This window comes from Mustela nivalis (assembly GCF_964662115.1).
Source record: "Mustela nivalis genome assembly, chromosome: 17".
In the NCBI taxonomy this organism is placed as follows: domain Eukaryota; kingdom Metazoa; phylum Chordata; class Mammalia; order Carnivora; family Mustelidae; genus Mustela; species Mustela nivalis.
Window position 1 is genome coordinate 13,130,803 of NC_139036.1, and position 10,198 is coordinate 13,141,000.

Consider the following 10,198-nt stretch of genomic DNA (forward strand, 5'->3'; position numbering starts at 1 on the left):
TTTTTGTGAAGGATGTGGAGAAAAGAATCCTTATGCACTATGTTAGATATATATCAAAAAGGTGTAGTTACTATGAAAAACTTTATGGAGTTTCCTCAAAAAATAAAAACAAAATTTCCATATTATCTAAGAATTTCACTTTTGGTTTTAGCCCTATTAATAACAGAATTATGTCCCTATTACTAACAGAATTATGGTTCTGTTAGTTTTATCCCTATTACTAACAGAATTATGTCCCGCCAAATTCCTAGCTTCTAGTAACTCAGAAAGTGATTGTATCTGGATACAGTCTTTAAAGAGGGAATTAAATTTAAATGAGTTTGGCCCTAACTTAATATGACTGGTGTTTTTTATAAGAAAAGAAAGTTAGGATACAGATTTACCTAGAAGACAGACAATACAGGGATAAAATGGCCATTTACAGGATAAGAAGAAGAGACTGAGGAGAAATCAAATCTATGGTCTAAAATTAATATGATCTCCCAATATTTAAATGTTAGAATTTTAATGCCCAAAATGGTGGTGTTAGGAGGTGAGGCCTTTGGCAGGTAAACAGGTTGAGGGTAGAATATTCATGAATAGGATTAGTGCTTTTATAAGAAAGATCCAACAGAGCTCCCCAGCCCCTTCTACCACGGAAGGACACAATGAGAAGTCTGCTTCTTGTAAGAGAGCCCTTTCCCAACCATGCCTCTGAAACTGTGAGAAATGCATTTCTGCTGTTTATAGGCTACCCAGTCAGTGGATTTTTGTTACTGTAACTCGAACAGACCAAGACACCAAATCTGAAACATTATTTATAATAACCAAAAAAGGTAAAGCAATCCAAATATCTATTTACAGGTGAATAGAGAACTAAAAGTAGAATACTATTCAGCCTTTAAAAAGGTAGAAAATTCTGACACCTACTACATGCATAAACCCTAATGATACTATGCTTAGTGAAATAAGACAGTTACTAGAAAACAAAAACAAAAACAAAAAACCCAATACTTCATGATTCTACTTATAAGAGGTACCTAGAGTAGTTAAATTCAAAAACACAGAAAGTGGAATGCTGATTGGTGGGCTGCAGTGAGGGGGAAATGACAGGTTCTTTAATAGGTATAGAACTTCTGTTTTGCAAGATGGAAAGAACTCTGGAGATTGGTGGCATGATGCGAATGCACTTAACACTATTGAACTGCATACCTAAAAATGGCTAAGACAGTAAACTTTATGTTATATGGGTTCTATTGCAACATAAAAAAAGGCTAATGCAATGTGATGACCCTATGTAGCTGTTAGCAGTTGTTGTTGTCTTGAACATCAATATGAACACTGATTTGAGTGTAGTGTTAGATATATAAAAATAGTTGCCAGAGAAAGTACATGATACCTATTTAAATTTAAATTCAGATAAAAATGGATAATTGTTAGTTAACACGAATTCCAAGAATTGCATGGCACACACATGCTTATACTACAAATATTTGTCCTTTATCTGAGAAGTATATATAACTGTGAACTCTGTGTTTTTATTTGCTATATATGGAGATTCTAATACAAATTATACATGTTCACGATGCCTTGCCATAAAGAGTATATGCTATTCTATGAGTATTTAGAATTGTAAAGTAAGGGTACATCTGAGATGTCCAGTGACATTCTGAGTACCCTAGGTAGCCTGATAAATAATAGATAATTTATTATTCATTATATTCCTATAAATAATAAATCTAACCTCTAGTCTTTAGTTTCTCAGTCACTCTCCTATGGCATGTGAAATATTTCTACATTTAAACCAATTTCTCTCATTTAGAAATATGATTTTTTTAGTAGAGGTAATAACTTAAAAGTATGTCCTGAGATAAAAAGTATTTCCTGAGATGTAAAGTAATTGCTTTACACACGTACATAAACACACACATACACAGATGCATTTCTGTGACCAAATAAATCTATTAAATGGTGAGTCAAATCACTTAAACTTTGCACCTTAACGAACTGGAGAATCAACCACAAATTAAGCCAACCCCATGCACAAGATGGGAAATAATCAAGATTAGAGCAGAGATCAATGAGATAGAAACTAGAGATAGAGTAGAACGCATCAACGAAACGAGAAGCTGGTTTTTCAATAAGATCAATAAACCTTTGGCCAAACTAATCCAAAAGAAAAGAGAGAAGACCCCAATTCATAAAATTATAAATGAAAAGGGAGAGATCATGACTAACACCAAGGAAATAGAAACAATCATCAGAAATTATCAATAGTTATATGCCAATAAGTTAAGCAATCTAGATGACATGGATGAATTCCTGGAAACCTCTAAACTTCCAAAACTGAATCAGGAAGAAATTGACAACCTGACTAGACCAATATCTAGTAACAAGTCTGAAGGAGTGATCAAAAACCTCCCAAAAAACAAGAGCACTGGACCTGACAGGTTCCCTGGGGAATCCTAATAAACTTTTAAAGATGAAATAATACCCATTCTCCTGAAGCTGTTTCAAAAAATTGAAGCAGAAGGAAAACTTCCAGACTCTTTTTTGAAGCCAGCATTACCGCGATCCCCAAACCAGACAAAGACCCCATGAAAAAGGAGAATTTCAGACCAATGTCCCTGATGAACATGGATGCCAAATTCTCAACAAGATCCTCAATAATAGGATCCAACAGTACATTAAAAAGATTATCTACATGACCAGGTGGGAATTATCCATGGGTTGCAAGGGTGGTTCAACATTCGCAAATCAATCAATGGGATAGAACAAATCAATGAAAGAAGAACCACATGGTCATCTCAATTGATGTAGAAAAAGCATTTGACATGATAAACTTTGGAAAATTATCTACTGATTCTTAATCACTGTCACCCTAACTCAGATTAGTCAATCAAACAAAACAGTCATTTACAAATAAAGGACAGCAAAAAAACACATGACATTTATGATCAGAATGTCTGTGTTTGAATATAGGCTTTACCATTTTTTGGTGTGGCTCTTGGACAAGTCATATAGCCTCTTCAGTAACAGTGATGATAATAATAATACCTACTTTTGGGGATCACTGTAAAAATTGAAACTGTGTATAAAAAATATTTATCAACCTATCTCATGACAGGAAAACATGTAGAAAGGTGTTAGGACATGACTAATTTGAGAGGAATAAAGAAAGGTGGGTTTGACAGGAGGCGGAAGTGATACCACTGGAGGGTGAGAAGCAGTAGAAAGAAGGTTCTCAGGAAGCAAAGAGGAGAAATAGACATTAAAAGGCAGAAATGCAAGGAAGGGATGATGAAGACAAATCACAGACTTTCTATATATTTCTTGGTCTTTCTCACTTTTGACAACACAAGTTAACAGAGAAAGAGAATCAGTTGTTAGGAATAAAGGAATTGAGGGACACTTGGGTAGCTGATAAGCTGATAAGCATCAGACTCTGAATACCTTGTCAAAATAATAAAGTTAATACAACAATTGTGGTAGAGGCATTCAATGAGAAAAGACTAGAAAATTTCATATTCAGTGCTGAAATAGCAATGCATTGATCTAGGAGGAATTAAAAAGGGATCCTTGTCTGTCTTACACTATTTACAAAAATTAACACCAGTTGAATTAAAACACTGATTGTTTTCTGGCAATAGTGCAAGAAAACCTAGATAGTTCATGTGCAATGTTAGACACCTAGAGTATCTAGAAATTCAGAATTTATTAAATGAAATTAAAACCATCTGTATGCAAAAAAAGATATACCAGAAAAGACAGATATGATGTATCTGGAAAAAAATGAAAAAGGAAATAGCAGGCCATGAGTTCATTTGAGTAATAAACAAAAAGTTCTTACAAACTGTCAGGAAAAAGGCCAAACACAGTGTCTAAAAATGGGCAAAGATATGAATACACAATATACCAAGTTCAAATCCAAATAACTAACACCCTTGGGAATAAGGAAAATGACTAATTACTAGGGAAATAGAAATCAATATAATGATTTAAACAGAGAGAAAGTTTAATGCCACAGATTTCATGTTGATATGAACATGAGGTGAAAGGGTAGGCTTAGATTGCTGGCTCAAACGTAATGTGATTAACCAAGTTTAGGCTCTATTCTAAAAAGCCTCAGTATTATTAATCTGTAAAATGAGAATATGAAATAAATGAAATAATGGTTTTGGAAATTAAGTTAGCCATTTATATCTCCAAATAATGGAGCCTTTCCTTTATTTGAAATAGGATGAAAACCAGGAAACTTTCTAGTCAATAATTAGCCAATTGATAGTGAACTAGAAATCTGTTCATTTAAATTCGGCTATAATAAGTCTTAAAGGAAAACTGGAAATTTTAAGTAAAATTTCTTTTAAAGTTAAACTGTCTTTTGTGGGTTTTGTTTGTTTGTTTTGTTTTGTTTTGTTTAAATCTTGGTAGTTCACTTCAGTTTAAACTGCTGGAAGCAGATCCTTTTTTTTTTTTTTTTTTAAGATTTTATTTATTTATTTGACAGACAGAGATCACAAGTAGGCAGAGAGGCAGGCAGAGAGAGAGGAGGAAGCAGTCTCCCCGCTGAACAGAGAGTCTGATGTGGGCTCAATCCCAGGACCCTGGGATCATGACCTGAGCCAAAGGCAGAGGCTTTAACCCACTGAGCCACCCAGGTGCCCCAAAGCAGATCCTTTTTATGTCCATGTTTAAGGAAGTGCTGAAGGTCAGATCATTCAAAGCCAACCCCATCAGGCATCCTACCAAGATAATCTCTAGGGAGGTCAGAGGTGGGATTGAGAAGTAGCAGATTTTTCCAGTCCAGTTCAAAGGATTTCTCACTGTCCTCATAAGGGACCTCTTTTCAATGGAAAGATAAAGGGTTGCCAAGAGAGGACAATGGAAATCCCTCCTTTTTATGTAGATTTATTTTTTCATGAGGTAAAAGTAACAAAACATTCATACTCTTAATAGAGGTTATAGTATTTTGCTGGAGGCAAATTAATTATTTGGGATTTACTAGTGCTCAAATGAATTGTGCTTTATTCATAAACTGAAGTCTTAAGGTCCAGAGTGACTTATTGGACTTGGAGTCAGGGCCAGTAACAATGTACTAAAGGTTAAATAAAACCATAAAAGTGGGGATCCTAATTCAGCAGGGATGGTGTCCCTTTAAGAAGAGGAGAGATAACTATGCTTGTAAGCATTTGGAGAGAAGGTGGCCATGTGCAAACCAGCAAGTGAGCTCCCACTAGAAACTAAATGTTGCTGGCACCTTGATCTTGAACTTGCACTCATCAGAATTGTGAGAAAATAAACTTCTCTTGTTTAAGCTGCCCAGCCTATGGTATTTTGTTATGGCAACCTGAGCAGACGAAAACAACTAACTAGTAAAACAATGCAATTGTGTGTTTTCAATTTCATCTGTGGTTGCTTTGTTTCTTTTGATCTCTGACAAAGGTGATGAATATTCATTTTGAGTCAACAGTTTCATTATAATCATATATTTTTTTTTTTTACTTAACAAGAGTGCACTTAGAATTAAATTCATAGTGTATGAAAGCACCCAGAATTTTATATTTCAATTTATGTTCACATATTTAGTGAGTATTTGGGAAGTAAGGATTTGGCATTTTCTGTTTTTTATACTTCAAAATCATATTTTTTATAATTTTTCCAATGTGGAATTTGAGGTGATGGTGGAAAAAGCTTACCTGATACAAAATTCAGCTCCTTCTTTATGCTTAAAGATAGATGTTTAAGAGTGAGTGTCTGGGCTTCAGTATTTCAGACTTAGGAGTAGAGTTTATTGAATGTCAACGGCAAGATTTCTATTATACAAATGAAAGCACTGATTGACTAAAGGGAATTTAAATGACTTACCCTCAATGATAAATTTTGTCAATAGTGAGAAAGAGAAAAAAATTGTGGACATAGTGGCAGTGAAAATTGAAACACAGACCACAATTTAAAAGTATATCCTGAATCACAAAATAGATAGAAGGTGCCAGAGAAATCATGTTTATCACCAATTATCTAAATTCATTCTTTTAACACCAGTTTACTTAGATCTCTGTGATATAGATAAGACTACCCACAAGCTGATCAGCAGTGATTCTATATGGGCTCACAAATCCTAAAGACAGAGACCTCTGGGAGTTCCAGCAACGCTTGCATTGACACCATCTGACCAATGCTTCCCAAGGTCATCCCTTGACTCCAGCATCCAAAACTCCAGTTCTCTTTTCCTGACTTCATTCTCTTTCTTTTGTGATACCCTACAAATTCCCATGGTGTGTGGACTCTTTTGCTGCATCAAGTCATAACTTTTGACCACAAGAGTGTAGCTGGTGGTTTTTGGTTGATGGCAATTAAAGTTCATCAAGCCAATAGTAAGAAATCTTAGAATTCTTTGGATTCTATTTCACAAAGACTCCCACTTCCCCACTTTCATTTTATCCTGGAAAAAGTCCACTCCATTTTTCAAATTGGATTTCTGGTTCAAAGAAATCCTCTTTCTACTTAGGCCTTTATTTATTTCCCATTTTGAAGATTACAATGGGAAAACATCTGAAAGAATATCAGTTTTTGAATTCAGCAACAAAGGCAAAAATTGTATAGAATCAAAACATTCTAGAAAAGCTATATTAAATTCTTGACTAAAAATAATATGCATTGTTTGGTATAGGCACATTTATTTAATACAATAAATTCATATCTGATATAACTGTATCATAATATAATGAACAAAATTACACATTGAAAATATTGATAATATTCATGTTAAGGTTAGAAAGGGGAATTTAAATTATTATTGTTAATTCTTTTTCTATCTGTTTTTCATAAGCTTCCAAAGATGAATTCTTATTAAATAAAATTCACAAATGATATAACTACATTGTAACACTGACAATCCAGAGCCTACTGATATATTTCAATATATGTGTTTCATTTGAAATAATAACAGTTCTCAGACAATATACACTAATTTTATTGAAAGGTCATGCTAAGAGAAAAGTTGGAAGATCTCTAAAAGCTACAATGCTGGATGAGTCCAGTCACTACTAGCAAGTAACCAACTAACTCGCTTTTAAGAACTTCAAATATGTATTTTCAAATTATCTTGAAATCACATAAAATTAGAAATGATTAAAACAAAATTGCATAATAAAAATTAGAATTGCTTAAAATAAAGTGCATATTAATTACATATGTGGAAACATCAGATTTTTCCAAAAGTAAATATCAGAAAGAGAACTTTAGTATATACTTTAGAGAACTTTAATATATTATCCAATAAAAATATTAATATATATAGTAGAATACCATCTGATGCTTGATTCTGAAAACAGTTTTTGAATTTGCCTATTTCAGATATTTGCAGTATTATCTTGAGCAAGTCACTTGAACTCTCAGAGATGGTGTTTTATCAGATTAAGAGATGCTCTGTCTGCCTATCAGGTTTATTGTAGAGTTCAACAGGAATGATGTAGACATGGAAGGCTTTATAAGCTATATAAAGAACCTACGTATATACTCAGGGAAAATGAGAGGTTCTAAAATCACAGAGCAAAATAAGTGATATATTTTTAAGAGGGAAAATATCCCATGATAGAATTGTTTTGTCATGAGAATAATTTTTTTGGTCATATGTTCACTATAATGTCAGATTACATATTGCTTAGCAAAATGTAACGAAAACCACATTTCTTCCACAGGGAAGCTTAATGACCTTAATATAATCACTTAGCTTCTCTGAGCCTTAGTTTTCTCACTTGCAAGTTTGAGATGAAGAAAAGAGCACAAAATTGCAATCAGATGAGGTTACTGATCATAGTGACTGAAATGGCAAAACAGTGCCTGATCCCTTCTACTTTGTCTTCAACTGGCTGGTTCATCAGTATTTCCCGATTCAGTTTCTGTGACTTCCCTCTTCTCCCTATGAATCACCTCCCCCTACTCTCCACATTAAGGCTAGAACACAAAACAAAACAAAACAAAAATCAAGTTACTTCTCTGGACTCTAGGCAAATTCTCATCACTCTTTCAATAGAGTTCAGTCTGGGCAAACTTATATTCCCATATAAGAGGTTCTGTTCTACCTAATAAAGAATCAGCAGCAGCTTTTCCTTGCTATGTAAGCAAATTAAAGGTAGAAAAGCAGGACATAAAGAGATGGCTTAGCTTTAAAAATATATAACCTTCCCTAAATTTTTAATACATGCCTTCTCACCAATTGTTTTACTATAGGCACGTGAGCCAGCAGGTGGGCGAGGGAATAGCGTCTTCAGCAGAATCTGTTGCAGCCGCGTTTGCCCGAAGCTCAGAGGCTAACCGAGGGACCTATCTCCGGACTGGCGGACATGGGCTCTCGCCTTGGGCTCAGAGCCACCTTCGGCGAGGCTGGGGGCTTGCTGCGCTCGGCTTCTCTGCCAGCTCACGGCCATCCTGGCTTAGGCGGCCTCGACGCCTAAGGTGGGGGAGCTGCTCTCAACCGGTGGGTCCCCGCGTGGCTCTCAGCTCTGGCCGCTGTGGTCCTGCCCAGAGCTACATCCCAGATCCCCTGCCTCCCTCCGGGCTACTCTGAGCAAGGGTGCTCCTGAGCTCCAAACTCAGGCTGCCAGGGCAAGTGTCTTCATAAACCCAGAGGATGGATGTCCGGGAAGCGCTACAACTGTCTTGAAGTTAGTTGTTCCATCAAATACTTCATATTTGGCTTCAGTGTCATATTTTGGTTCTTGGGAATAGCATTTCTTGGAATTGGACTGTAGGCATGGAATGAAAAAGGAGTTCTGTCTAATATCTCTTCCACCACTGATCTCGGAGGCTTTGACCCAATCTGGCTCTTCCTCCTGGTGGGAGGAATGATGTTCATTTTGGGATTCGCAGGGTGCATTGGAGCGATAAGGGAAAACACTTTCCTGTTGAAGTTCTGGCAGTGCTGTGGGGCTTTTGGAGCTGATGATTGGAACCTAAATATTTGCTTCAATTGCACAGATTCCCACACAAGTCCAGAGCAAAGCAGCGTGCCATTCTCCAGCTGCACCAAAGACCCCGCAGAAGATGTCATCAACACTCAGTGTGGCTATGATGCCAGGCAAAAACCAGAAGTTGACCAGCAGATTGTAATCTACACGAAAGGCTGTGTGCTCCAGTTTGAGAAGTGGTTGCAGGACAATTTAACCATGGTGGCTGGTATTTTCATAGGCATTGCATTGCTACAGATTTTGGGGATCTGCCTGGCTCAGAATTTGGTTAGCAATATCCAAGCTGTCAGGGCCAGCTGGTAGAGCCCTGCCTCACTGCTGTATGACACTGGATGGACCCAGCCTTCCTGACCCTCCAGCATGCCCAGCCACATCCACGCTGCAATCCCACAGGATGGAACTGCCGAGAACTTGGATTTGGGCCGGTACAACTGGGAAATGCTTCTCACTGATGAAATTAAAAAGACAACCAGTATGAAAGTCATTGTACCATGCATCTCTGCTGTATCCATGAATTTATAGATGGTTGGGATGGTTGGATACTTACCAAAAAAGAAAAAAATGGAGGGTGAGGGACCCAGCTGCACTTGAATTTGTGGAGCACATAGCCTTGTTCATTCCTTCAGTGATCAGAGAGCTGGGACAGGCAGTTTTTGCTCTTCATCAGACCTGGAAGGGACTTTCTGGCCCATGGCCTAAAGAAGTGCATCTTATCTTAAACTCAACCCCTAACTTGGGAGGGCTGTGGGTTTTTTGTTTTGGTTTGTTGTTTTGTTTTGTTTTGTTTTTCAGGGTTTTTTTTTTTTTCAGTTTGTTTGTTTTGTTTTTTTGGCATCCCAAAAACTATCATCCCAAGAAGAAAACAGCTTGTCTTTGGTTCTGATGTTGTGATCACATTCAACAAGTCAGGTGGGTGGGCACGCCTGGTCCCTCCTGGAGTGTCTCTTTTAAGGGGACTTGTGTGTTTCATGTGTATGGAGTAAGGGCTTTGAAACACTTAATGATGCTGAATTTTAACAGGACAGATTGTTGTTGTCAGTAGGTCTGAGCTGTACTTTCCATGAAATTCAAGGAAAAAATGAGGTTAATGGAGAGGCATTAACTAATACCCCTCACTCCAGCCCACCAAATTAGTTCTTGGGTTCTTTGGAAACTGTAATATTCTGGGTTTTGTTCTGCCTTTTTCGTGTGTTTTTGTTTTTGTCTCCCAAAAGTGGAAGCTAGAATACAGTTTCTCTTAAAGCATTTTC

At 36.6% G+C, this 10,198-nt stretch overlaps 1 pseudogene across 1 annotated transcript; it reads left to right on the forward strand.

The window, feature by feature from the left end:
* Positions 1-8,615: 8,615 nt before the first annotated feature.
* On the forward strand, positions 8,616-9,404 carry LOC309851087 (tetraspanin-5 pseudogene; annotated as a pseudogene). The gene has a single exon. The product of its transcript is annotated as a tetraspanin-5 pseudogene (transcript).
* Positions 9,405-10,198: the final 794 nt, after the last annotated feature.